The sequence below is a fragment of the Mus caroli genome, unplaced genomic scaffold (genome assembly GCF_978045245.1).
Source record: "Mus caroli unplaced genomic scaffold, Mus_caroli_1 scaffold_13, whole genome shotgun sequence".
NCBI classification, from domain to species: Eukaryota; Metazoa; Chordata; class Mammalia; order Rodentia; family Muridae; genus Mus; species Mus caroli.
This window is the reverse complement of record NW_028227268.1, coordinates 35,512,876-35,540,198: the sequence shown is the minus strand read 5'-3', so window position 1 is coordinate 35,540,198 and position 27,323 is coordinate 35,512,876. Positions and strand designations below refer to the sequence as shown.

Genomic DNA, 27,323 nt, shown 5'->3' with positions numbered 1-27,323 from the left:
GTAGCACATGCCTTTAATCCCAACACTTGGGAGGAGGGTGTGGCAGACAGGGGGATGGGGACAGGCTGGATCTCTGTGAGTTCAAGGGAGTTCCAGAATAGCCAAAACTACAGAGAAATCCTGTCTGGCCAAAAGAAGAGAGAGAAAAGAGAAGGGAAGAGAGAAGAGAGAGAAAAGAAAAAAAGAGACCCCTCAGTTGGGTTACCCAAGAGACCTAGTCACTTGGGTTTTAATCCCAGATATAGTTGACAACCAAGAGCAGCCATCACATCATTTAAGGGAGATTTAAATTGCTTAATTCTCAATAAAGAGAATTGCATTGATTTTCCTGAGGAGGAAGGAATTATGCATGCAGGGTCACAGAACTCAGCACATATTAGTTTCTGAACTTTGGTCCCTGCTAATGGTGGCATGGCGTGCATGGAATCAAGAGTCCAACCTGTTGAGCATTTTGTGAAGTTCAATTGATTTCCAACAATAATCAAAAGCCTCGGGGCTTATGTACAATTTAAACAGCATTTTAAGTGAACTAATAATCTACGGTAGATTTAAACGAGACTTTTCTACCAGCAGCAGCTGGCTCATGCTGCTCGCTTCAGAAAGAAAATGAGCAGTATTATGATTAAAAACAAAGATCTTAGATATATCACAACCTCGAGAGCCAACGGCATGGGGGGACACACGCTGAGCCTGGCGGGCCCCTTCTGACTGACAGGCCATTCCCACGGGGAGTCACAATAGACACTGAAATTCAAAACCATACCAGGTGTCACTGGGAAGAGTGGCATGTACTCGTTAGTTAAGCCATAAGGAACCTGAGAGGTGACCTGGAAGCCAGGCGGCATCACACAACAGCCTCAAAAACTGGCTGCTGGAGAAAGCACCACAGAAAAGACAGGGCTGTCCCTAACACGTACCTGTGCTGTTGTTTATGTAGACAGGTGAACAATGAGCTCTAGAAACTCACGAGGGAGTCCTATTCCTTCCTAGCTGAGCAATACCTAGCAAGTCCCTCAATCGCTGACCCTTGTTTCCATCTAAGTGTGAGATGAGATGACCCAGTATTCCTTTAGGGCTGGCACACAATCTACAAACTAAACTAAGTATTTTCAGTGCTCAGCAGAAACACAATGATACTGCTTTGGATGGGACAACTTGAACTGTTTGTGTGGTTCCAACACACTAGGCTCACATTCTCACCTTCAGACTTTTGTGGCCATTCCCTGGGGCCTCCCAAGTCTGGTACAGCTTTCTCCTGTCCCTACACCAAGCTCTCATTTGTCCACTCAGATTTAGCCAGGTAAGGTGGGTGTGGCAATGCTGTATAAAACTGGCATTTGGAAAGCTGAGGCAGGAAGATACTGGGAGTTAAGAGGACACCCTGGCCCACAGAGCAAGAAACCAGAGCGAGGGTGGGGTGGGGTGGGGTGGGATGGGGCTGGGTCGGGGAGGGGAGGGGATGGAACTTGGATTCAGTTTGGATTCTTCTCACTAGTTGAGTTAACTGGGCAAAATGTCTGAAAGGAGATAACAGTGCCTTCATCCTGAAGGAGATGAATCAGATGAGAAAGAGCGGAATATTCAACAGCCCTGATTAGCTACAATCATTCTTACCATCAAGGAAAGGGATACCCATGACCAAAGGTGCCAGTATCCCCGTGCCCCTGGCTGACTCATGGTTAGGAGGTTGTGCAGAGTTCCAGGCCAGTCAGGACTAGGTAGTGAGACCCTGTCTCAAAAACAACAACAAACAAAACAAAACAACCCAAGGTCATGAGTTGGGTGTGGTAGGGCAGGCCTACAGCTCCAGCACTCCAGGAAGACTGCTCCAAGTTTGAGCCAGGCCACTCTATATTTCAAGTTCCAGGCCAGCAAAGGCTGCACAATGAAACCTTGCCTCAATTCCAAAACCCAAAGCAAGAGAAAACAAAATATCAACAGGAAAAAAAAATCAGTTATTTTACAGATACCTCTTTTTTTTAAAGATTAATTTAATTTTATGTATATGAGCACACTGTAGCTGTCTTCAGACACACCAGAAGAGGTCATCAGATCCCATTACAGATAGTTGTGAGCCACCATGTGGTTCCTGGGAATTGAACTGAGGACCTCTGGAAGAGCAGTCAGTGCTCTTAACCACTGAGCCAGCTCTCCAACTCCCCGTTACCTCTTTTATAGCTCTGGACCACAGCAAATTTCAAATGCATGTGGTACGTAACACAACCCAGCTTAGACTACAAGGAACCATGGTTCAGAGACAAAGCCAGCCATTCATCTCAACCCTGGATACAGAGTCTAGTCTTGATTCTAGGGAGGTATCCGTCACATGACCATCTTTCATGATCCCTGGGACTCCTCTTTCAAGTGTGCTGCAGCTGTGTGTGCGGGCTGAGATTACAGTTTAACTGTGTATGAGTGTTCTGCCTGTATGTGTCTATGAAGGGCCCTCGGAGGCCAGAAGAGGATGTAGGAGCTCCTGGAACAGGAGTTACAGCTGCTTTTAAGTCACCGTGTTGGTGCTGGGAATCAAACCTGGGTCTTCTGCAAAGGCAAGTGCTCTTCACCACTGAGCCGTCTCTCCAGCCCCTCTAACTCCATGTTTAATGTTCAAGTAAAACTTTGTCCTATAGTGAAGCATCTTTCTTGCACCAACCTTCATTCTCTTAAGGCCTTCAATTCAGCAAGGTCACAGGTCATAGAAAGTCCACTCAGATGTGGCTGCTGAATGGTGCCTTTGCCACACCCATCAGCAGAGCAATGTGCCCATGGCTCTTAGCATAGCAATTTACCTGGGGAGGCTCACATCTGCTAGCACATCTGTGTGGGAAAACAAACAGTCCCCTTGAACATCCTCCACCTTACACTTGCATTTACTAGGTACTGGGCAGAAGCAGCTGTGGCTGGCTATGAAGAAGATCAGATATCACAGGCTGTGTCTACAACTGCAATAGAAAACAGTAAGAAGACCTCTCAAGTAGCTGAAGACACTAAGGCCACTCAGCTGAAGTTCAACAGCTTCTTCCCCTTCTTTTCTTACACAGTTCCCAGCTCTGAACTGGAATGAAGGTAACTTACAAAATATGTACACAGGGCCAGGTGTGGTAGCACATCCCTTTAAACCCAACACTCTGAGAGGCAGAGGCAGGGGGATTTCTGAGTTCTATGTAGACCAAAACAGCTTGGTCTACATAGTTGAGATCATGTCTCAATAACAAAACAAAGGGAAATATGTATATACTATACATCAAGATTTAAGATAGATTTATCAAATCAGGATCAGATAGTAACATTAAGAAAAAGAGAAGATAGTTCTATTAAATGTGGAATCTAGAATTAGGTATGAAAATATAGACAGGCCATGAAAGTAGATGGGAGACTGAAAGGGAAAGAAGAGGTTTAGGTTTTTGTGTTGTTTTTTCAAAACAAACAAACAAAAACCACAACAGGGTTTCTCTGGGTAGCTCTGGCTGTCCTGGAACTCTCTCTGTAGGACCAGGCTGGCCTTGAACCTGGAGATCCACCTGCCTCTTCCTCCCCAAGTGCTAGAGAAAGAAAAGGGGGAATGAGGGTGGGGTGGGGGAGAAAAATACCTATTATCTCATGCAGAATCTGGAGTTTAAGTACATTTTAACAAGCAAGCGCCAGGCTAGAGGGATGGCTCAGCAGTTGAGAGCTTTGAGTGCTCTTGCAGAGGACCTGGGCTTAATCCCAGCACACATAGGATGGTTCACAGCACCTCTAACTCCTGTTTCAGATGCCTTCTAACCTCTGGTGCATACCAGACACATATGACGCGTAAGTCATACATGCAGGTAAAACACTTATATACATAAAGTATCTTTTCAAAATAATAAAACCAGGGCTCTGTGGTATCTGAATATCAATGGCTCCCATCTTATGCTGGAATGCTTAGTCACCAGGGAGTGGCACTATTTGAGAAGGATTAGGAGGTGTGGCTTTGTTAGAGAAAGTGTGTCACTAGGTGTAGGGTCTCAAAAGCCCAGGACATGGCCAGTGTTCTGCTCTCTACTGTGGATCAGGATGTCGCTCTCAGATACTTTTCTGGCACATGCCTATCTACCTGCCACTAAGCTTCCTACCACAATCATAATGAAATAACATAAGAAAGCCCCCCATTAAATTCTTTCTTCCCTAAGAGTTGCCTCGGTCAGTGTCTCTTTATAACAATAGAACAGTGACTAGGACAGGATGGACAAATGGCTAAGAGCCCTGATGCTCCTCCAGAGGACCTAGGTTTCCAGCACCCACGATAGAAGGATCTCAATGGCCTAACTCCAGCCCCAGGGAAGCCAACAACCTCTTCTGGTCTCCATGGCACCCACATACATGTGGCTAACACTTGGTGCATGCACACACACACACACACATACACCATCTTTTAAAAGGATGCATGATAAGGAAGTCAAGCCTAGCTTGGAATGAATGCTCTTAAAATGACTTCTGGAGTTAAAATGCGAATTTGGCTTTCAACTCCTCAGGATCTGGGCAAACAAAAGAAAATATCTAACCTGCAAAGTTTCTAGAAGCATCCTGGAACTAAGCACAGATTGTTGATCAATTATCCTGTGCGGACAGGAAGTCAGTGAGAAGTACAAGAACCAAGTACATGTATTCCTGACACTGAGACTACGGCAAGAGGACTGCTGTAATTCTAGCCTAATCTACTTAGTGAGTTCTAGGCCACCCTGGGCTACAGTGAGACTCTGTCTCCGTATCAGACAGAAGCTTGACATGGGGAGGTGGGTGGGGGTGGATAAAATAGAACATGGATTTCAGATGGTCTTCCCGGATCCTATGTTTAGTGCTGACTCAAGCAGAATGACGAGCCACCGAAACTTCTGGCAAGGCTTCATCATTATCATTAATCACAATCAAGATTGAGTAATGAAAACATGGGCCTCTCTCTACACACAAAGAAGTTGCAAGCTCTAAAGCTTGTGTTTACGGTTAACACTGTTCAGGCACGGTGAGGCATCAGGTCCTCACTAAGCTTTATGGGCCCGGGTTGGGCACTGTGGCACATGCCTATAGTGGGAGCACTCAGGAGGGTTGCTAGTTTAAGAGCAGCCTAAACGAGCCCCCAGTGGCCTGAGCTACATAGTCAGCAAGACCCTGTATCTCAAAAACAAAAGTTTCCTGGGCCTGACTCCCCACAAACAGGATCCTCTACAGACATTCAAGCCTAAGCTTATATAGTCTGCTTCTGCGCCTCTGGCCCCTCTGGCACTTCTTGTAAACTCCAAGAAGCTCAGTTGTAGAGCACTTAGCTACCCATGAGGTTCTGGGTTCGACTTCCTGCAGGTACTGATTTAAAAAAAAAAAAAGATTTATTTATTATTATATGTAAGTACACTGTAGCTGTCTTCAGATACTCCAGAAGGGGGGGTCAGATCTCGTTATGGATGGTTGTGAGCCACCACGTGGTTGCTGGGATTTGAACTCAGGACCTTTGGAAGAGCAGTCAGTGCTCTTAACTGCTGAGCCATCTCTACTGTATTTTAAAAGTGTACCTTTGTTACTATGTGAATGTGTATGTAATCCATGGATGTGTATGCTTGTTTGTGCGAGTGGGAGCCCCCGTGTGGGCATCATGACTCCTCAGCTCAGCTCACCAGGCTTGCACCCCGGGTGCCTCTGCTTCCTGTGTCACCTCAGGAGTCCCTGCAGTGCGCTTAGGTTCGTCTCTATGTATTGAGTGTTCTGCGCTCATGTTTATATGTGCAGAAGAGCGCCTGGGGCCTCCAGAGATCAGTGGGCAGTGGATCCCCTAGAACTGGAGTTAGAGATGGCTGTGAACAACCAGGTACAGGGGATCCAACCCAGGTCCTCTACAAGAGCAAGAAGTGCTCTTCTCTGCTAAGCCATCTATCTCTTCAGCCCCCATAGGCAGCTTATTTAAAGAGCCATTGTTACCTCTTCTCTAGCTTGCTACAGTCAGCTTCACACCAATTCTCTTTCCACACCCTTTGTGATGCTGGGGACTGAACCCAGAGCCCTGCACATGATGGGCAGATGTTGTGTCCTGCAGGCCTCAACCCCACTTCTCCTTAAAGACCCCACTGACCAAGCAGGCAGCTCCTTTCTCTCCCTTTTTATAGTTCACTTTCTCTAAGCAGTCAACTCTAGTTTTGGGGTTTGGTTTGGTTAATTGGCTGGATTTTTTTTTTAATAATGCCAAGAACCAATCCCAGGGCCACAGACATGCCTCGCACGCACTCTACTACTGAGCTACACTGCCCCCACCCCCACCCCAAGGCCTGGCTGGGCTTAACTCTACCATCCAGGGCAACCCTCCCGGGTGGTACTGCACAAGGCCCAGCCTTTCAACAGATTACTGTCCTTGCTTCCTGACTCCCTGACTCAGCTCTTTCTCCAGCCCATTCTAGAATTCTATTTCTAAAACACAATTTGACCACATCTCGCTCATGTTTCAAAACCTGTACCAGTTTCCTACCAGCTTAAACCAAAGAGCCTGAGCCAACTCTATGTATTTTATATATAAAGTTGGCTCTACTCCAAACCTGCCTGACAGACCAAGTTACTGACTACACTGCTCCAAATTATTTCAGTTACCTGCCATATTTTAATCTATCTCCTGTGCCCTATAAATGGCCGCTCATCTTTAATACCTAGCACAAATGAAACCCTAAGCTGAGCTGGCAACCCCTTACCCCAGCACACAGAGAACGTCTTTCTCTGAGTTAGAATTTATTCTGCAAGACAAGGAACTGCCTGAAAAGGTCTAGAGTCCTGACCCATCCTTCACATCTAGGACACAGCATTCAGTACACTAAGGAGCCTTGGAAGGTGGCTAACTGGGAGAAGATGAGTGACCATCAGCAAAACCATACTGGTAGTTCCAAATCTTATTCTTGTGCTCCCCTGCTTTCCTGCATACTCTTACATATCTACTCAAGCAAAAATACCTAAGTCTGGGCATTGCACCATTAATGGGACTCCCCATTAACTCTTGGCAATTAACTCTTGAGGGGCCAAGTCACCAGGGCTGGTAGATGGTGAGGAGACGCAGCACTAGGAAGTCATAGCTAAGTTGAAGCGCACCACATGAACCTCTGCAGTTTAACCTGGCTACTGTGAAATCTCTGTTCTGCCTCCCAAGCCTTCATTCTCCACTGTATCCCAGGAGAGCTTCCCGCATGACCCTACCCAGGCTGTAAGTGTCCTCTGGACTCTAGAGAAGCTCGCAGATGTCCAACCTCTGCATCTTCTCTGAAGACACCCTAACAAAACCCTCTCTCGGGCTTGGGTCAGGCCAGGTATAGGACCCCTCAACTTTGCCTCTACTGAACACAGCAGAGGCCCAATCAATCTACCTTTTTTCTCTCCAGGACAATTCTGCCACCCTTCAGTACCAAGCCTTTCACACTCGATCATGCCCACATGACAATCCTGGTTAAAACAAAACAAATAACGTTCATTCTATGGTCTGTGACCAAGAGAGCTAGTCCATTCTTCTGTGCCTAGACAAGGCTCAACTTGACCTATAATGAAAAACGGCCATGTAGGAGCTCTAATGACACACAGCTTCAGAAAATAAGAGACTTGAACAAGGAATGGTCTGGTCTGGAATCCCAGAACTCAGGAGGTGGAAGCAAGGATCTTTCTTTATACATAAGTACACTGTAGCTGTCTTCAGACACCAGAAGAGGGTGTCAGATCTCATTACAGGTGGCTGTGAGCCACCATGTGGTTGCTGGGATTTGAACTCAGGACCTTTGGAAGAGCAGTCAGTGCTCTCATCCACTAAGCCATCTCACCAGCTCAGCAAGGATCTTTCTATACACTTGAGGCTAGCCAAGGTGAGTTCCAGGACAGCCTTAGCTACATAGGAAAGCCCAGTATAACTAACTTACCCACTCCCTAAAGCAAAGAGTATGGCCCCTCTTCAGAAGCTACGAATTTTCACTTTGCCTTCAAGCTCCAGTCTGGCCCCACAGAATGCAAACGCTCCATCTGCTTTCTTTTACTGAAGTGGCTGTGTTTCCCGAGCTGAACTACCTGCTGAATTAATGAACGTCTTTTGGACAATGGGCACCACCATGACCTTGATTTCTCTCACGGATGGATCTCTGGGGCACAGCTGGGGCTCCAATTAACTACAGGCTATCTATCCCAGACCTGCCAATCAATGCTACTGTTCAGCTGTCTGCACGCTTTCTCAGTTTTATCCCCAGTTCACATAAATCCCACATTCTAGATCCAGCCTGTCTGTGGCTAAGCCCCCTGCCTTTCCACAACTGGAATCTGGAAGTTGAACTTTTAAAATTTAAGAGTGAGAAAAGGAAGAGACATTTATCGAAAGGATGCCTGAGCTGCAATGTAATGGCCAGCCCACAGATGGATAGATTTGTATTCTAGGGTGTGGGGGGAAAAAAAAGAGGAAAGAGAGCAAGGGAAAGGGGGGGGGGTAAAGGGGCAGGAGAGAGGCAGAGGGAAGAGGCTGACTCCATGACGAATTTCTGGGCTTCTCTACGTGGGAAGAGCACGTAGGCCTTATTCAGAATTAAAACCCTTTTCCGTTTAGGCCGGGTGCTTGGAGGATAGATCTACATGCACTTGACCAATTTAGCCTCTCCATTTAAAAAGCTCCCAAAGCTAGTTCATGGGTCGTCCCCAAAGCTCGACATGGCGTACGAACTTGGAAAGTTTAGTCTCGCTGGGTTTGGGGTACATGCCTGAAGCCCCAGTGCTTGGAAGGCCTTATAAGGCAGGAGGATAAATTTAAGGCAGTGTGAACAACTGAGGGCTGACCACACAGAGGGAGATGTAGCCAAAGGTCACCTTGAATTCCTGAACCTTATGCTTCTATAAAATTCTTGTACCCTGACAAACCAGAAGAGGCCTCTGGAAATGTATTCTTGATCCCTATGGCCTCCAGAGCTTAAACAATGGGAGAATCTTCAAGCTATGCTGTAATATCGGATGGCCTGGCCCACTCTAAGAGGCATAGTAAGACACTGTCTCAAAATGCAAAAACAAAATATAGAGCTAGGGATGTAAATATTGAATATAGATATAGGGTGCAGGTCAGCGGCAGGACTCTTGCCTGACGAGCACCAAGTCTTGGGTTCAATTTCTAGCACCACAAAAATATAAAATGTATAAGCATGCACAAATTATTGGCTTTGTTAGGACAGAGTATATGTATATGACCAAGACAATCACATAGCTGAGACTGGCCTTCTCAGAATCAAAACAATCCTCTGACCTCTAAATGTTTGGATTATAAAGGCAGGCAGCACTTGGGAGGCAGAGGCAGGTGGATTTCTGAGTTTGAGGCCAGCCTGGTCTACAGATTTGAGTTCCAGGACAGCCAGGGCTACACAGAGAAACCCTGACTCAAAAAAAAAGAAGGAGAAGGAGGAGGAGGAGGAGGAGAAAGGAGAAGGAGAAGAAGAAAGAAAGAAGGAAAAAAGAAGAAAGAAAGAAGAAAGAGAAGAAGAGAAGAAAGAAGAAAGAAGAAAAGGGAAGGGAAAACAATCATAAAAAAAACAAATGTTTGGATTATAGCTATGTACCACATACCGATAATATATGTATTTGAGAATTCTGTCAAATAATCATTCAAATTCTGAACCAGAGTGTCAAATTCTCTTGAAGCACCAGCAGATTTACTACTTCAACATTAAATTGCAGAAATAGAAAGATAGCTATGGTTTAGAACATTGACTGCCCTTCAGGGGACCTGGGGTCTATCCTTGCTACCTATAAGTTCAATCTCAGGGGATCCAACACTCTCTTCCGACATCTTCAGGCACCAGACATACACATGGAGCGCAGACATACATGCAGACTTCAGATCTCAGCCTTTGGAGGAGTCAGCGTGGACCACAGGACACGGGGAGGGTTAAAATGAGAATGGATATCTCTACTCAGTTTTCAGAGGACATTTTAATCAGTGTCTATGAGCTACTGTTGCAAGCTCTTCAACCTTATTGTGTTCTGAGAAAGGAGGTCACAGGTCACTTCCATGAAACTGCCCCTTGCTATAGCAATGGTACCAAGCAACACCCTGGCATTCTTCCCCAGGTGTCAGGTGGCCCCTAAGCATCCCCATGTCCTCCCCATCTGTACCCTTCAGTAGACACTGAATTTGGTATGCTCCCAATTTAAAACCTCCTTATCCAGTCCCACCTCCAAAACCCTACCCTTCATTCCATCTCCCCAGTGATTAAACTCTATCTTGTACCCTGGTTACTTGCACATTTGCCTCCATCACTGGTTGGACAATGTCCAGCAGGAGACAGGTCCATGTCTTAACTTTTCTTTTTCTCCCAAAAGTCTTATTATCTGAGTAAAGATTATTACCCACAAAAATAAAAGAACCAAGATTACATTTCAGCTCCAATTTAGAAAGTTCTACTTCTACTGGTCCGAACTATTCTTTGCTGGCAGTCGAGGCTCATCCTAAACTCCCAAAACCTTGGGTATTCTATTCTAAAACAGAACTGGAGAAACCAAACGCTGCAAACCATTAGGAAAGTCAGTGTCTCCCGGGACTAAATGTCCACCAGCCAAAACAAAATAAAGCCAATTTGAACAATAACGTTTGGCCATTCACCCAGAGGCCCTGTCCGAGCCCAGTGGAATCCATTCGCTACCTTCATGTCTGACTTTCCTTTCCCAGTGAGCAGCACACTAGAACTCTAGGCCTGTCGGTTGTTTATTGTTTGTTCATATGTATGTTTTGGTTTTTGATTTTTTTGTTTGGGGGTTTTTTATGGTTTTGGGTTTTTTTGTTGTTTTTTTTTTGTTGTTGTTGTTGTTGTTTTTTGTTTTTTTGTGTGTGTGTGTCTCTGCCTCCCGAGTCGAGTACTGGGATTAAAGGGATGCACCATAGACCAGCCAGGCCTGCTTCTTTCTCTTTCTCAACTGTCACGCTTGTTTGGACATACCCTATCCTCAAGACTACAATCACAAGGAAGGGCTGCCCTGTAGCTGGGAGACAGAACAGCCCTGTAGCAGAAACGCAGGCAGCAGCAGCACATACCACACTGGCAGAGATGCCCCAACATTAAAAAGGCTCATTTACCCATTTTGGAGGAAGCATGTTTCACTTAAGATTGAAACATTATAGGCCATTTAGGGCTAGGTCAGGAGTGCATACTCCTCTAAAACCCACAGAAATAGAAAGAACCCCTGACCTGAGGAAGAGAAGGCATGATCTGTACTTGTCTCAAGTCCTAGGCTGATCACGAATTGCCCACCTCCCTGCCTCTGCCTACCAAGTGCTGGGATTACAGATGTGCACTGCCCTGTCTGATTTATATGGACAATGCTGAGACTCTTACTGAGCTGCAGCCTAACCCAGTTTGATGCAGTTTCAGGTATCCCAAGCTGTGGACTTCCCACTCTTCTGCCTCCACCCCTACCCACTGACTTCTGCTTTACCTAATTAGAGCTGTGTTCTTCTGCCCACTTAAGCCTTACATTTCTTTATATTTCTTTCTCTTTTTTTTGAGACAGGGTTTCTCTGTATAGCCCTGGCTGTCCTGGAACTCACTTTGTAGATCAGGCTGGCCTCGAACTCAGAAATCCGCCTGCCTCTGCCTCCTAAGTGCTGGGATTAAAGGCGTGTGGCACCACCGCCGGGCTCTTTATATTTCTTATACCTTTATATTTCTAAAATGAAATTACCTAACTGGACTCAATTCCCAACCCAGCACATATCCAGTTTGTATCTAAAATTACAAGTTATTCATATGAAGCAAGAAAAACAAAACAAAAAAAAAATGATAAGGTTAACACTGGGAAAAAATTAGGATGCAGGCCTCTGTGGAGCAAGCCACAGTTTTGGCTCTGTACTTCCTGGCAACCATAGCAAAAAGAGAAATATGAGCAGTTATAAATTTCCAATTGTCCAAAAAAAGAAAGAAGAAGAAAAAAAAAAAGGCATACCAGTTCCTCTGAAGGGCCAAAGCTTTTCCTGGCACTATGTTCTAAAAGAATTTCTCCCTCGAACTTCTTAAAGGAGACATTATAGGATGTGGTAGAGAGTCTCAAACGATGTAAATCCCAGGAAACAAGTTACATCAAGCTCCTTCTCCTGCTGTTTTTCAGGGAAAGTGAAGGGCTCTCAGTAGAAGCACTTCAGTCAACAATGCCTCAGTACGCAGCCTCCCGTCAGGCCAGCTTGGTTAATCAAGGCTAAATCAAGAGTGTCCACGACAGGTAGACAGCATACTTTGTTTGGAGACAGCGTTTGTAGCTCTAGCTGTCCTGGAACTCACTCTAGACCAGGCTAGCCTCAAACTCAGAGATCTGCCTGCCTTTGCCTCCCATCAACCAGCTAACAGTATGTCTTTTCTAAAACTACCACAAGTATTACTTCTTCCAAAGACACTAAGTCTTGGGGAGGACGCTGGTGCTAGTGAGCTCCATCCAGGCAGTCTGAGCTTCAGAAAGACCCAATTCAAAGGGGGAAAAGAGGAGCTGGGCAGCAGCTGTTACAATGTCATGATCTCTCAATTCCAGCCAGGTGTAGGGGTGCACGACCCTGATCCCAGCAAGCAGGAGGCAGAGGCAGGTGCAGCTCTGTGAAGACAGCATCGTCTAAATAGCTAGTTCCAGGCCAGTCAGTGCTACACAGTGAAACCCTGTCATAAAATAAAATCAATTCCATTCTAGTTCTGACAAACCTTAGTGATACTTAGGGCCTTCATTTACTTAATATCAATTAAGACTTGGTCATCGCCCACCCGTCACCACCAAATCAATTGATCTGGGGATGGATTCCTGCCAGCTAGAGATGAAAATCTACCTCATACTATTAATGCTGTTATTAACAGGAGCACTGAGTGCTTCCTAGGTGCCGGGCTCTGGGCCTGGTTTCCTGGCCTTCTCCTCTAATCCTCCCATAAATCCCCAGTGATAGTTACTATTATTAGTCCCATTTTACAAATAAGGACCAAAGAGTTAGGGAACTGTAGATTGCCCAAGGTCACAGAGCTAATTATCCGGCTCTTTCTCACTCAGGAGCCAGGCCCCTCAGCTCCACTGCAGGGCCTGCTGGTGTTAATGAAAAGTGTGGTTACTGATAGAAATGCTAATGCATGTCAGAAAAAAGGGGGGGGGGGCAGAGTGAGGTCAGCAGAAGAGGCAAGGGATGTTTATTAACAATAACTGGTGCTGGGGTTTTCAGAGACTGGGCCACCAATATGGAATAAAGGAATAAAAAGCAATACTGTGAAAAATGCAAAGTGCAAAAGGAATATTGAAAATATTATCTTATTCCAAGAAAGAGACAAAACATTTATTTTCCTCATAATCTCTTAAAAAGATTGTTGCACGCCTTTAATCCCAGCTTTTGGGAGGCAGAGGCTGGGGGATCTCTGCTGAGTTGTAGACCAGGCACAGATACAAAGGAAAAAAAAAAAAAAAAACTGTCTCAAAAACCAAAACAAACAAAACGACAACAAAAAACTTCCTACTTTAGAGACTGAAACTTGCCTCCTTTGATCATTTATGTTTTTAACCAACAGGTATTTATCTAGCACCCACTGAACTCAAAGTATTGCCAGGATGGAGCAAGTCAGAATGGAATGGGCACTCACAATATTCCATTCCAATAAGTAAGTAGATAATACATTCCTAGACTGTAGTAAACTGGTTTTTATAATAATAATAATAATAACAATGATAATAAAGTTAGGGTTTGGGGATGTAGCTGTTGGTAGATTTCTTGCTTAGCATGCATTGAAGTTGAGAGCCCTGCAAGGCATAGAACTCACCTGTAATTCCCAAATTAGGGATCTAGAGGCCTGGTATAATAAATTCAAGACCAGCTTGGGTCTCCTGTATCCCAAGACAAACAAGTTAAGGACTGTAAAGAGGCTGTGGACCAAGAGGTGAGGAGATGTTGATAAGTAGTCGGGGAAACACTAACTCTCATCTGGAAGAGGAAAGTAACTACAAAAGCAAAACCAACCAGGCTTAGAAAGTAGGCTCTTGCTACTCTTGTAGAGACCAGGGTTTGGGTCCTAGGGCCCATATGATTGGCACATGGTGGACCATAACCATCCCAACTCCAGTTCCAGGGGCCCTTGATACTCTTTTCTAATTGGAGACCATAAATTCATGCAGAGATAATACTCACCCACGTAGATTAAAATAAATCTTTAAAAAGGAAGAGCTGTAACCAGGAAAAATTAAAAAAGAGGCTTAAATTGGGTGTGGTGACTGACATACCCCGGTAGTCCACGAGTCAGGTGGTAGAGGTCAGAGGGTCAGCCTGAGTTACCGAACAAGTCTGAAGACAGCAAGTTTCTGAAACGTCACAAGGCCCCAAGTAGTTGCAGCAGAAATGGAATGAGGTTGGGAAGGTGGGTGATAAGGTGAGGGGAGCTGGGGGAGGGAGTCAGGGGAGGGCTCAGAGAAGGATGCTGCATTAGACTGAAGTGCACCAGGCAGAGCCCACTGCAACTCACTGGGAAATTCAGGCAGGTGCAATCTCTTACAGACCCAAGTAGACAGCATCTTTTGTAATGGATATCATAAGAACCCTGTCAGCCCTTACAAATATCTTTAGCTGGCAGACAAGCAGATAGGAGGGCACTCTGGCTGGCTCTCCATCGCTGTGGGCTAGAATTCAAAGTGATGCTTTATACCTGTCAAGAGTACCCAGTGGTTTGGTTGCTAGACCTGGGGATAAAGCTGAGATAATTTACAGAGACCGGATCCTGACTTCTTCCCAATCCCCTCCCCTCTGATATTCCTAAGACCTGTCACCTGCCCCCTTCCCAACACACACACACACACACACACTTTTCTGCCCCTTTCATTTTTCTATGTGCTCAAAACTGGATATTCTGAATGTGAGCAGCTAGGCCAAATGGAGCGTTATTAGAGGTAATTTAGACAATCTCTCAGTGAATGTTCTCATACAAGGCACTTTTTGCCAAGGACCACAGTAGAATCTGAATGTAGATAATTAAGTGTCCCTTGTAAAAGCTAAACTGCAGATTTAATTCAAAGAAATCTCTTCCACCAACCTGTCTGGACAAAATAAGAGGGTGAAATTGAGTGAACAGCTCCATTGGTGTTTGTGTGTTATCTGTGCTTAAAGGCAAAGGGAAAAAGCACCAGAAACCGGATGACTAACTGGATCCACCTGCACACACCGTGCCCATGCAGTGGGAAGGAGCCAGCTGACTAGGCAAGGGATGTGGGAACCTGAGTCTCTTATTAACATCTGATGATAGACAAGTCCCTGATTCCCCCAACCCCCAAATCAAAATAAAGACACAGCCTGCTTTTCCCTGGGGCTACACAGTCTGGAATACCAGCCAGACATTAAACAAAATCAATCCTTTCTTCTGCTGGCCAGTTGTTAATCCCCTAGGCACAATGACTGCCTCAAAACCATTAACATCATTATGACAATGAAAATTCACATAATCTGTGAACAGCACAGCAGCTCCCTGGTGGGGCTCACATCTCCCACCCCCACACACTCAGAAACAGCCAGTGCTCCAGAACTGTGAGCAGCAGCCTCAGAGGAGCTGGGGTGCAGTGGGTGCAAGGCCTGCCAGTCAATCTCTTACTCTCTTCACCAAAGCTTTTGAGAATCCCACTCTGCAGCCCAGGCTGGCCTGGAACTCACTATCATGCACAGAGCGCAAGAGCTGACTGCCTCGGTTTCCTGAGTGGGACCATGGCTGCATACCACCACGCCAGGCCCCTTAAACTTTGTAAAGGTATGCGCCATCTACCTGACTCTGCATTTCACATCCATTCTCAATATTCACTGCCACCAACTCCCAGTAATCAGCAACCTGAATCACCTAAGGAGCACCCTCCCCCCATCAGCACCCCTAAACAGATGTGCGGTGTCTAACGCCTGGAATCTCTATCCTGTGGAGGGTGAGGCAGGAAGATTGTGGTAAAGTTCAAAAGCAGCCTGGAGCTATGCAGTGTGTTCCAAGTCAGTCTAGACTGTATAATATGAAATCCTGTCTCAAAATAAGACAGAGAGAAAATAAGCATCCATACACACTATATGCATACATATATAATGTATCTTTGTATATATAAAATACAAACTTTTTAACCCTGCTGTATTTCTAAATATTGCTCTGGACATATTCATGCACAGCCAGGCTAGAGGACCTCCGCCCTGAACCAATGTTTCTCAAACTGAAGGTCGTGACCCATTTGGTTAGGAAATCAAATTAATGAGTCATGACCACCAGCTGATTGTTGTTTTTCTAATGAAGCAGGAAAAAGAACAGCACATACATACTGCAGGTAATATGGCAACAGTTACTGCCTCCTAGAATGTCTAGTCCAGGCTAGCATGCATTGCTATAATGTATTCCTTACTGTGGATCCCTAGCCAAGTTTGAAAATCATGGTTCTAAAGAATTGAAGTAGTTTTGTTTGGTTTTGTTGTTTTTGTTTTGTTTTGTTTTTTTCTTTTCTGAGACAAAGGGTCTCCTTACATAGCCCTGCCTAACCTGGAATCCCTTTATACAGACCAGGCTGACCTCAAACTTGCAGTGATCAGAACTTACCTCACAGAGTACTGGGGTTAGATATATACCACCATTCCTGGCTAGGGAAACTATTCATTGTTTTTTCTGAGACAGGATTTCTATGTAGCTTTAGCTGTCCTGGAACCTGCTTTGTAGACTAGGCTGGTCTCAGAGATCCACCTGTCTCTTGTCTCCCAGATGCTGGGATTAAAGGTGTGTACTGCCACTGCCTGGCAAAGGCACATATTCTTATCTGTGTTCTTTATTTTCCATTTCCCACCCTTATCTCAACTCAAGCAGAGACCTAAGAAGTGATGTTACTGAACCCTAAACTAGGCAGAGCCCAACTGAGGCAGTGCATGAGCCCAGGTACCCCACTCTATCCCATCTGACCCTGTCGTGGAATAGGGGACAAATCACAGTGCCTAAGGTAAGATTCCCCAGCTTTCCTCAGGCTGGGCTTGTAAAGAACTCAGTCACTCATCACAGCTCAGCACAAAACCGGGGGTGGGGGAGCAGTCATAGTTGAGTATGAACCAGTCACAATGATACATGTGTATGAAAATGTTCTAATAAAGCCATTATTTTTGATAAACTACAGAATTTACAAAGTGATATAAAGAGAGTAAAACTTCCTCAAAGATAAGAATATCAAATGCTAAGAAAGCTGATGGACTGAACTCAGGTAAAACCTACGGCAGTGTGTGCCAAAAGGAAAAAGCATCCCAATCTTACTGATCAGATCCTGTAAACCCCCAAACCAGGCAGCCTACTGCAGAGCCTCAAGCATGAGGTTTACTGTAATTCCTTTGTGCCTCTAATGTTCTGTAAATGGGGTTCAGAAAAGTAATCCCTAGGCTTGTTGTTCAGTGCTCTGGACAGGGAGCCCATCTTGCGAGAACGAAGACAAGCATGAGGAACAAAAGACTAATAGGACTCCAACTCAGTGGCTCAAAGACCCTCCAACGTGGCAACAACAAATCAACAAGGAAGCCAAAAAGCAGGGCTCTGGCGCATTTGCCATTTCCAGCAGCCCGGCCGTGGAAGGCTAGGCAAACCGGAGGATGCTCGCTCAGCTTTTTAAAAACTGTGGGTAAAAGTGAAGTCAGAGGTGGCAGGCAGTTCTTTGCACGAGGGGTCCAAAGGAACAGTGCTTCCCCCTAAGTGCCAGCCAGGAGACGGGAGTAAGGTTCCACTGTTTCGGAAAAAAAAAAAAAAAAATCACCCGAAGGGAGTCAGCAACCAGGCAGGTAAACTTGAAGCAGGAAGAGAGGCAGGAGCCAGCTCTGGGAGGGACTCTCCGCAGAGGCCCCCGCAGCGAGTCTGGCAACAGAGTTCGTGCCCACCCCTTGGCAAGGCCGCTGGGGAGGCGCCGGGAAGCGTCCAGGCAGGAACTCGCTGTGGTTCCCTTGGCCTGGGGCTGCCGAAGCGCTCCGGGGACTTTAGAGGGCGACGTGCCCCAGACCCAAGTATCTCGATGGAGAGAGACATCGACCGTACAGCCGGGTGCCGCCCGGTGCCACCCCTGGGGGGGGGGGGGGAGGTGGGTCACGCCGAACAAGGGAGGCGTTGGCGCCCAGGTCTCTGGGTCCCCATATTTGCCAGGCGGCTCGTCGCCACCCGCCGAGTCCCGAACCCAGAGTGCCCGCCAGTGTTTGTAAACAAACCGATCACGTGGCTGCAGCAACCGGTTCCCCGCCCCTAGCACCCCGGGAACCTTCGGGGAGCCCCCTCGGGACCGCGACAGCACCAGCCGAGCCGGGCTGCACGCAGCCTGGGAGCCCGACCGTCCCCAGGGCGCACAGCCCGAACTGGAGCAGAATGCGCCCCACGCCCACGCGAGCTCAGCTCGAGATCCCTCATACCTGGCGGTAGGCTGCCCGGTCCCGCCAGCGCCGGGCTCGGCTGCTCCGAAGTGCTTGGCGATGAAGGACTGCACGGCTGACTCTAGCGCTCCCTGCGTGCTCTTAAAGCCACAGTCTCCGCCACCGCCGCCGCCACTGCCGCTCCGCATCCCTCCGAATCCGGGCTGGGGGCTTGCCGGGTGACAGACGCGCCCCCGCGCCTATCCCATCGGCTCAGCACATAGCAACACGCCACTGGTTGGTCCTGCACGGCCGCAGCCCATCCGCCAGGAGCCAATCACTGGAGGACGGAACTCCGCCCCTGCTTTCCCTGCCTCCCGCCCCCAACCCCCACCCGCCCCTCGGCCCTGGCGGGGCGCGCGTGCGAGGAGTGTGGCAAGGTCTGGGTCCCGCCAGTCCTGGCAGCTGGCGGGCAGGGCTGGGAGAAGAGGTGATTAGAGTGGGGGAGCTCTCTGAGATAGGAGCCTGTTTGTCTGGCTTTACTGGGATTCCCAGGACCCGAGGTTATGTTGGGAAGTGGGATTTACAGTACTTTTGTTTTGAGAACCTAGATAGTAATTTCTCGCTCCACTTTTTAAGCCACTCCTGACCCAGAGCCTAAGTTACTAAAAGTGACCCGCAGAGTTCAAGGCAGGTGTATTTAGTAAGATAGTACCAGTCTCGTCATGCCCACCCATGCCCTGCTCAGAAGCGGAGATTCTCTATTTCCTCTGCCCTGTTCGTAATTTCCTAATTAAAACTAGGAAAGGGTTGTCTGGTGTATTCGAGTCCCTGGGTTGGATCCCCAGTACTGAGAGTGGAAGAGCATAGAGAAAGACTATAGAGAAACTGGGGTCCCTATTGCTAATGGTTAGTGAGGTCTATTAGCAACAGAAAATACAGTAAGAGTAGTCAAGGTGACCAAAGGGGAGGAGCTGGCATTCTGGGTCAGTGGGGTGGTGCTTTTCAAGGAAGAGAGGGTTAAAAAATAAACTCATGACAGTCGGGAAGTCCAGGGAGGCACCAGGTGGGTGGAGTGGGGCAGAGTCTTCCTACAGGAAAACAGGTCAATTTGATAAAAGAATTTCTGGGCGGGGGAGGGGGAACACGGCAGACCCACCCTTTTTTCTAACACACTGGGGTTCTGAATGGTGTTGGGGCAAAATACATGTTTTCATTGCTATTTTAGAAGAGAAGAAAACACAAGGTAATTGGACAAGGTGGTTCTCTGCTTTATAGCCCAATTATAACCCAAGGCTTGGGAAGTGTTAGAAGTTTAAGGTCATCCTCGGCTAGATCCGTCCAAGCTAGCCAGGTTACAGAAAAAGAGAAAAAAAAAAAAAGTTCATGCGGGGTTGGGGTGCTAAAGGAGGCCCAGGAACCTTTGGTCTCCTATCTGGCAGCCGTTTACACACAAACCCAGGCTGGTATTTGGGTAGATCCCCGGGTGACTCAAAACGTCACCTGTCACTCCACCCAGCTGTTTTTAATTCATATGCAATCAACTAAATTGTCTTCAGTGAATGTGCATCACATAGTTAGGGATGAATAAAGTCCCAACGTTTTTAAGAACAAAACCACTCATTTTTGCCGGCAGATACCGGTTTCAGTGTAGGGGCACTCACTGTCAATGTTTACAATTGACTGCTTTGGGAAGTATAAATCCTGGAGTCCAAAGCCTTCCGCTAACTAATCACAACCTTGAAAAGACTTGAGATTGGATCTTTAAGAAGATATACTAAATTCTTTAGATTATCAAAAGCTTGATTACCAGCCCAAGGCTGCTTTCTGAGGTTAAGTTCCTCTGTGCCCCTAGGCCTTAGTACCCATCGCCTAAAAGACTGGGATCTGGGGGTGGAACTCACAGTAGAGACTTTGCCTAAGGTTCTCGAGGCTCTGGGTTCAATACCCATTACTGCAAAAATGAATAAGGACGGCTGAAATAAGATGGTTTCTGACATCCCTTGCCAACTCTAACAATTCAAATCAGGAACCAGGAAATTAAATTGGTTACATTTCTGCAATAGTGTGTTACTAAATATGTTTATATCCACAGGTTCCCTAACGCCTAACAGTAGATTCTGTACTGGTTTTAACACCCTGAGATACTGGTATGTTACGTAACAAGATTGGAGGCTACTGTTCTGTGTTTAAATAAAAGATAACATTAGCTAAAGAAGACCTGCCTTGTGTGGGGTGCTCTGAGGACCCCTGCAGGCCTACTGTGTGATTGCAGGAGACTGGAAGAAGCCACAGAACCACGGGGCTGAAAAACAATAGAATCAGCCAGCGAGGAAAAAAAAAAAAAAAGAAGCCAGATCATGCCTTCTCCCAGCCAAAGGAGCCAAGCTGTGTGAGTTGACAGAAGGGAGAACCGAAACAAAGAAGTGTGTATGTGTGTGTTGGGGGGCGGGGGTGAGTACTAGAAACTGCTTCTCTTTCTCTCTGCACCCAAACACCTTCATGGGCCCTCAGTGCACATTTACTCAGTGCCCATCTCCAGCACCTTTCCCTGTTGCCTTGGACTTATTCCCCGAGAACCTATGGGAGAGGAAAGAAGCCCAGGCCAATGGACAGATTGAGAATAGACAGATATTTATCCCTAGGGCAGCAACAGAGAGGATATTATCCCAGAGAGCAACAGAAAGACAGCAACAAACTTATTCAGAGTCAGAAGGCTCCCTTACAAACAACAACAATGAGACCAAAAAGGAAAAAAAAAGAAAGAAAAGTTGGCAGTAGAGGTTTGAGAGGCTCCTGGGCTCACAGGTGTTTCCTCTGCCTGCTGCCTTGGGATTGAACTCCTCTTTGTGATGCTAAACCAGATTTATACATCTACTCACCCTTTCACAGTCAGTGTTTGCCATCAACTTCGCTTACTAATCCTGTGTAAGTGTGGCTCTGGCTGTGAACAAATCACTTTCTGCTTTTTGTTTTCATTTTTTTGTTTTCTTTCTTCCTCCTTTGTCCCCACCCTCCTCTAGAGTCTGTATTTTGTAACCCTGGCTGACCTGGAACTCACCGTGTAGCACAGACTAGCCTTGAACTCACAGAGATCTGCCTGTCTCTGCCTGCCCGGTACTGGGATTAAAACTGTGGGCCACCACTGCCTGATGCTCTTTTCACTTAAAAAAAAAAAAAAAATTTGCTGGGCGAGGTAGTGCACACCTTTAATCCCAGCACTCGGGAGGCAGAGGCAGGCAGATTTCTGAGTTTGAGGGCAACCTGGTCTACAAAGTGAGTTCCAAGACAGCCAGGGCTATACAGAGAAACCCTGTCTCGAAAAAAACAAACAAACAAAAAAATTATTTTGTTGCTGGTATGTGAGGAGAAGTTAGGAAAGGACAACTTGTGGAAGTCAGCTCTCTGCTTCCATTTTGGTTTCTTGTTTTGCAAAAGCAGAAAAAAATAACTTTGCTGTTGTTGTTGTTATTGTTGTTGGGAAGCTAGCTTTACCTTGTTTGCTTGCTTCTATAATCCAGTGCAATTAATAGCAGAGATAGCGAGAAACATAATGGGGGAAACAATGTAACATTTAGAGTAGAAGTTCTAAAAGTTGTGTGGAGGGAAATAATCAGACTTGCCAGCTATGCTGCCAGAGACCTCCATTTTTCTGTAGACCTCCATTTTTCTGAGACCTCCATTTTGTCTCCTACAGACAAAATATACTTGCAATTTGTATATATGGTTGACTCCATAGCTTCCGTTAACCTTTTTTTGTTTTGTTTTGTTTGTTTTTTTTCCGCTGTGTAGCCCTGGCTGTCCTGGCACTCACTCTGTAGACCAGGCTGGCCTCGAACTCAGAAATTGCCTGCCTCTGCCTCCCAAGTGCTGGGACTAAAGGTATGCGCCACCACTGCCCTGCTAACCATTTTATATATATATAGGTTGTATCTATGTGTATGGATCAGCTGCATTCGATGCTTACTGAAGCCAAAAGAAGGTGCTTGATAACCTAGAGCTGGAGCTACAACTCCTGGCAGTTGTGAGCCACCTGGTGTGGGTGCAGGGAGCTGAACCCTGGTCCTCTGGAAGAGCAGCGAGGACTCTTTTCCATTCAGCCGTCTTTGCAGCCCTTTAAGATAACTTCATTCAGAGCAAAGGGATATTACAGATTGCAGAGATGTGCTGTAAGTGTTGACAGCAAGCTGAGGAAGTCCTCAAGTGCCAATTGCCACCTTGCTGAGTAGAGTCACTCTTGTTATTTCTTTTCAGCGCATACTCCAGGCTACCTGTCTGCAGAGCTTTGGGCTAAATTGCCACTTACCTTTTTACACGAGTTCCAGGCCCTTTTGCTCACACAGGCCCATTTACCTTCGGAGCCGTCTCTCCAGCCTCAAGATTGCTTTTACATGCCCCAGTTGTGGTTGGTTGTTTTAGATGAAGGCAAAATCTGTAGCTCGGGCTGGCCTCAGAGTCAAAGCAATCCTCCTGCCCCAGCCTCCAAAATGCTGGGACTAAAGGTGTTTACTAGCAAGACAAGTTCTCTATGTGTGTGTGTCTGTTTCCTGTATCTTTGTCTCTCTGTTTCTCTTTGTGTGAGGGACCATGTATGTTGAGAGAATTCAGAACTCAGGCTGGCTTTGAACTTCCTGTGTAGCTAAGGATTCCCCCTACCTTGAGCCTCTGGAACCATAGCATTTATCCACCATACCCAGTTTTATGCAGTGCTGGGCATCAGATCCATGATTTGGTACCCACTAGGCAAGAATTCTACCAACTAAGTTACATCCCGGACTGGTGAGATGGCTCAGTGGGTAAGAGCATCCGACTTATTTATTATAAATAAATCTTAAAGATTTATTTATTTATTATATGTAAGTACACTGTAGCTGCCCTCAGACACTCCAGAAGAGGGAGTCAGATCTCATTATGGGTGGTTGTGAGCCACCATGTGGTCGCTGGGATTTGAACTCAGGACCTTTGAAAGCGCAGTCAGTGCTCTTACCCACTGAGCCATCTCACCAGCCCATAATAATAAATATATCTTTAAAAAAAAAGTTACATCCTAACTACTATTTTTTGTTTTTATTACCTTAAATTTAGCATATAAAGCAGTGGGTTTTGTTGTGACATATTTATACATATAGATCACTGTGCTTGGTTCTAATTTGTTCCCCGCCCCGCAAGCAAGCCCCCTTTTGGATTTTGTCTAAGTTTGTTTTTTTGAGACAGGATCTCATGTAAGCCAGGCCAGCCAGAAACTTTCTATGTAGCTGAGGATAACCTTGAACTACGACTGTTCCTCCTGCTTCAGCCTCATAAATGTTGGGATTACAAGCCACAAGCACCGCAGTTGGTCCTTGTAACCTTTCATAGCATTGGGGATACTCCCATCTTCTGTTCCCTTTCCCTCCCACACCAGAATCCACCCTCAAGTCAAGTCAGCTTCACTTCTAAACATGCATTCGCTTTGCTGGGTGGCAATGGTGCTCACCTTTAGTCACAGCACCAAGGTGGATCTCTGACTTGGAGGCCAGCCTGGTCTACAGAGTGAGTTCTGTGATAGCCAGAGAAACCCTGTCTTGAAAACAAACAAGCAAAACCAATTTTTTTTTGGCATGCTTGTATTCACGGATGCCACTCTGGCCGGGGGCCTCTCACTTTGAGGAAGCTACAACTTCCCATTAGAGCTCCCTGCTTCTAATTCATACTTGGCCAGATGGTACTTCGTCAAAACAAATTCCTTATGGTAGTTCATGGGCCCACTCACCAGGCCTGCCAAACCCTCTGGTCCTCCACTCACCCTGCTTAAGTCACCCCCCCAATATCTCAGGCTTTGTCTTATAGGATATTTACGAAGTCACCCATTGAAGTCCACCGGAGATTGGCTCCAGCCCCTTCCATATTGGTACCAGCCCCTGCAGCTATAAATGCTCACATCCCTGAACACATCCTCCCATATACTTTAAATATGCCTAGCTCACATTCGGTGTTATGTAAATGGATGCTAGACTATTGTCTAGAGAATGATAAGAAGAAAGCCTCTATGTGTTCACTAGACTCACTGTTCTTTTTCTGAGATATTTCAAACTATAGTCTGTTTTAAATAAGTTTGTATTTGTTCCTCAACCCAGGACACTTTGCCCAAGAAACCTGCCTCCAGGATCCTATTGGATCTCAGTCAAATGCTCCCTCCAGAGGGCTCTCCGGGATCATTTAGTCTTACAAGGACCGACCCCCCAGTCAGGGTCATACCCAACTTATTCTTATTGTCTTTATACCTTACGATCGATCCTGGAAGTCATCTTGTTTGTTTTCTGTTCTGTCTAGCTCTAAAGTGGAAATCCCATGGCAACATTGTCCTTCTCCTCTTTCTTTCTTTCTTTCTTTCTTTCTTTTATTTTTTGGTTTGTCAAGACAGGGTTTCTCTGTGTAGCCTTGGCTGTCTTAGAACTCGGTGCATAGACCAGGCTGGCCTCCAACTCGGAGATCCACCTGCCTCTGCCTCTGCCTCCCAAGTGCTGGGATTGGGGCGTGCATCATCACAGCCTGGCTTCCCTTACTGTTTCTTTAATGCCAGGAATCTGAGAGTTCATCATTGTGCCTACCTTCATTCTCAGTAACCTAGAAGGCTAAGGCATAGGATGACTGCACACTCGAGGCCTGGGCTAAAGAGTAATATCCTGTCTCAAAGTTCAAATCAGCCTGGAGTGGTAGTGCAAGCCTTTAATCCCATCACTAGGGGTTCAGCTGTGGGTTGAGGGAGGCAGAGGCAGGCAGATTTCTGCGAGTTCAAGGTCAGCCTGGAGTACATAGTGAGTTCCAGAACAGCCAAGACTATGTAGAGAAACTTGTCTCAAAACAAACAAACAACAACAACAACAACAAAAACTATATATATATAAAATTACCAGGTATGGTGGGTGGCATACACTTTTAATCCGAACAATTAGGAGGAAGAAGCAGTCGGATCTCTAACTTCAAGGTTAGCTTACTCTACAAATTGAGTTTCAAAACACCCTGGGCCATATAGAGAAATCCTGTCACAAAAAGCCTATTGAGAAAGAGAGAGAGAGAGAGAAAGAGAAGAGAAGAGAAGAGAAGAGAAGAGAAGAGAAGAGAAGAGAAGAGAAGAGAAATTAAAATAATCAGATCATGATGAATTACAGCTGTAATCTCGGCATTCAGGAGACTGGGGAAGGATCATGTCTGTTCGTCTGGTTCAAGACCAGCCTGGGTTACAGGGTAAGCTTCCATCCGTCTGTGCTACTGTAGAGGGATCAGCCGTGCCTTAGACCGCATCGGACCCTTCACTATGCTTTAAAGTTCCTAGATTGGGACAATAGGATCAGCTTCCTGTATGACTGCCTTCTATCTTATCAACTGGTCTGCACCAACCGGGCCTGCCTCAGAAACCACTTCTGCTTCCCGCAGACCCCCTCCCTCTAAAGTCTACAAATCTAGAGACTTGCCTTTGTTTTGCAGCTTGCTACCTGATCACCACCAAATCCCAGCTTCCACTGTTGGGAGTGGCCCACCTTATTAAAGGGCCTGATCACCTGAAGTCTGCCTCAGTACAACTCTCTACAAATCTGAAGAGACTCTCTAATAATTTAAAACAGATAGATGGCATCAATACTAATTGTAAGGAAGGTACATAGCCCAGTTGTACAGTGCTTGCCTAGGATGTTCAAGGCTCTGCGCTTGATCTTCAGTACTGGAAAAGAAAGAAAGAAAGAAAGAAAGAAAGAAAGAAAGAAAGAAAGAAAGAAAGAAAGAAAGAAGAAAGAAAGGAAGAAAGAAAGAAAGGAAGGAAGAAAGGAAGGAAGGAAGGAAGAAAGGAAGGAAGAAAGGAAGAAAGGAAGAAAGGAAGAAAAAAAGAAAGAAAGAAAGAAAGAAAGAAAGAAAGAAAGAAAGAAAGAAAGAAAGAAAGAAAGAGCCAGACGCTGGACGTGGTGGTGCACGCCTTTAACCCCAGCACTTGGGAAAAGCAGAGGCAGATGGATGTCTGAGTTCAAGTCCAGCCCGGTCTACAGAGTGAGTTCCAGGACAGCCAGGGCTACACAGAGAAACCCTGTCTTGAAAAAAAAAGAAAGAAAGAAAGAAAGAAAGAAAAGAAAAGAAAAGAAGAGAAAAGAAAAAGAAAGGAAGGAAGGAGGGAGAGAGAGAGAGAGAGAGGCTTTTTGATTGTTGACTCAGTCCAAAGAGCAGATCAAATGTCTCTTTAGAGGACTTTCCCTTAACCCTCTCTAAGGAAATTAATGTTTCTCTCCTCAGTGTCCTGAATAGCACTTTATTCATAGCCAGATATTACATCACCCAGGCCTCCACACTCCCTAGGAAGAGTTATCAGCTATCTGTCCTCTCTGCCAGGCTCCGCTGGCAAGAGCTTATCAGATCAACAGTGCATTTTCAGCACCTGGCACCTGGTGGCTCCTCCTGACAGGTTCCTGTCTGAGTTGGATCCAGTGGGAATCAGGGAGGAGGAGATGGGGTCTGTTCTCTGTGTGCTGATCTGAGGATGGCAGCTCTGCTTTCAAGTATGAACACGTTGAACCTGAAACTTCGGGATGTTCTATAATAAAAGGGGCAGGCTGCATTAAAGAGGGAAAAAATGACAGTACAATGGAAACTTCCTGAAGGGTAAAGGCTGCATGCGCTGCCACCCCACCTGGGAAAACTTCCAACTCTGCCCATGTGGGAGGGGTAAGGGCTCTTCACCCTGACTGCATACTCTCTCCCCACACCCATCTGTAAAGTCCCGTGGCATTACATCACAGAAGAGGGCCTGGTGCCATCTTCCTGTGTGGACAGACATTCTAACTGTGCTTTGTCTCTTGATGCACAATAAATGCTTTCTCTCAGTTTAGGCCAGCGCATTGCTTTCAGTCATGAACGTAGCTGAGGCTGTGCCTTGCAAACTGTTTCTAAGTACCTTGGGCCTTTCTGGTCTTGAACTTGTTTTAATAAAATAGCTGTTTCCATTTATCCAGAGCGTCTAACATAGAGGATAGAGTCTGAT

The 27,323-nt window shown here is 46.1% G+C and overlaps 1 protein-coding gene across 1 annotated transcript in view; it reads right to left on the bottom strand.

Annotated features, from left to right (window-relative positions):
- The window catches only part of Ypel2 (yippee like 2), a 60,327-nt gene extending 41,747 nt beyond the window's left edge, over nucleotides 1-18,580 (bottom strand). Inside the window, exon 1 of the transcript XR_015045006.1 lies at nucleotides 18,380-18,580. The gene's annotated coding sequence lies outside the window, so the exon portion shown is untranslated. The remainder of the gene's footprint in view (nucleotides 1-18,379) is intronic.
- Nucleotides 18,581-27,323: the final 8,743 nt, after the last annotated feature.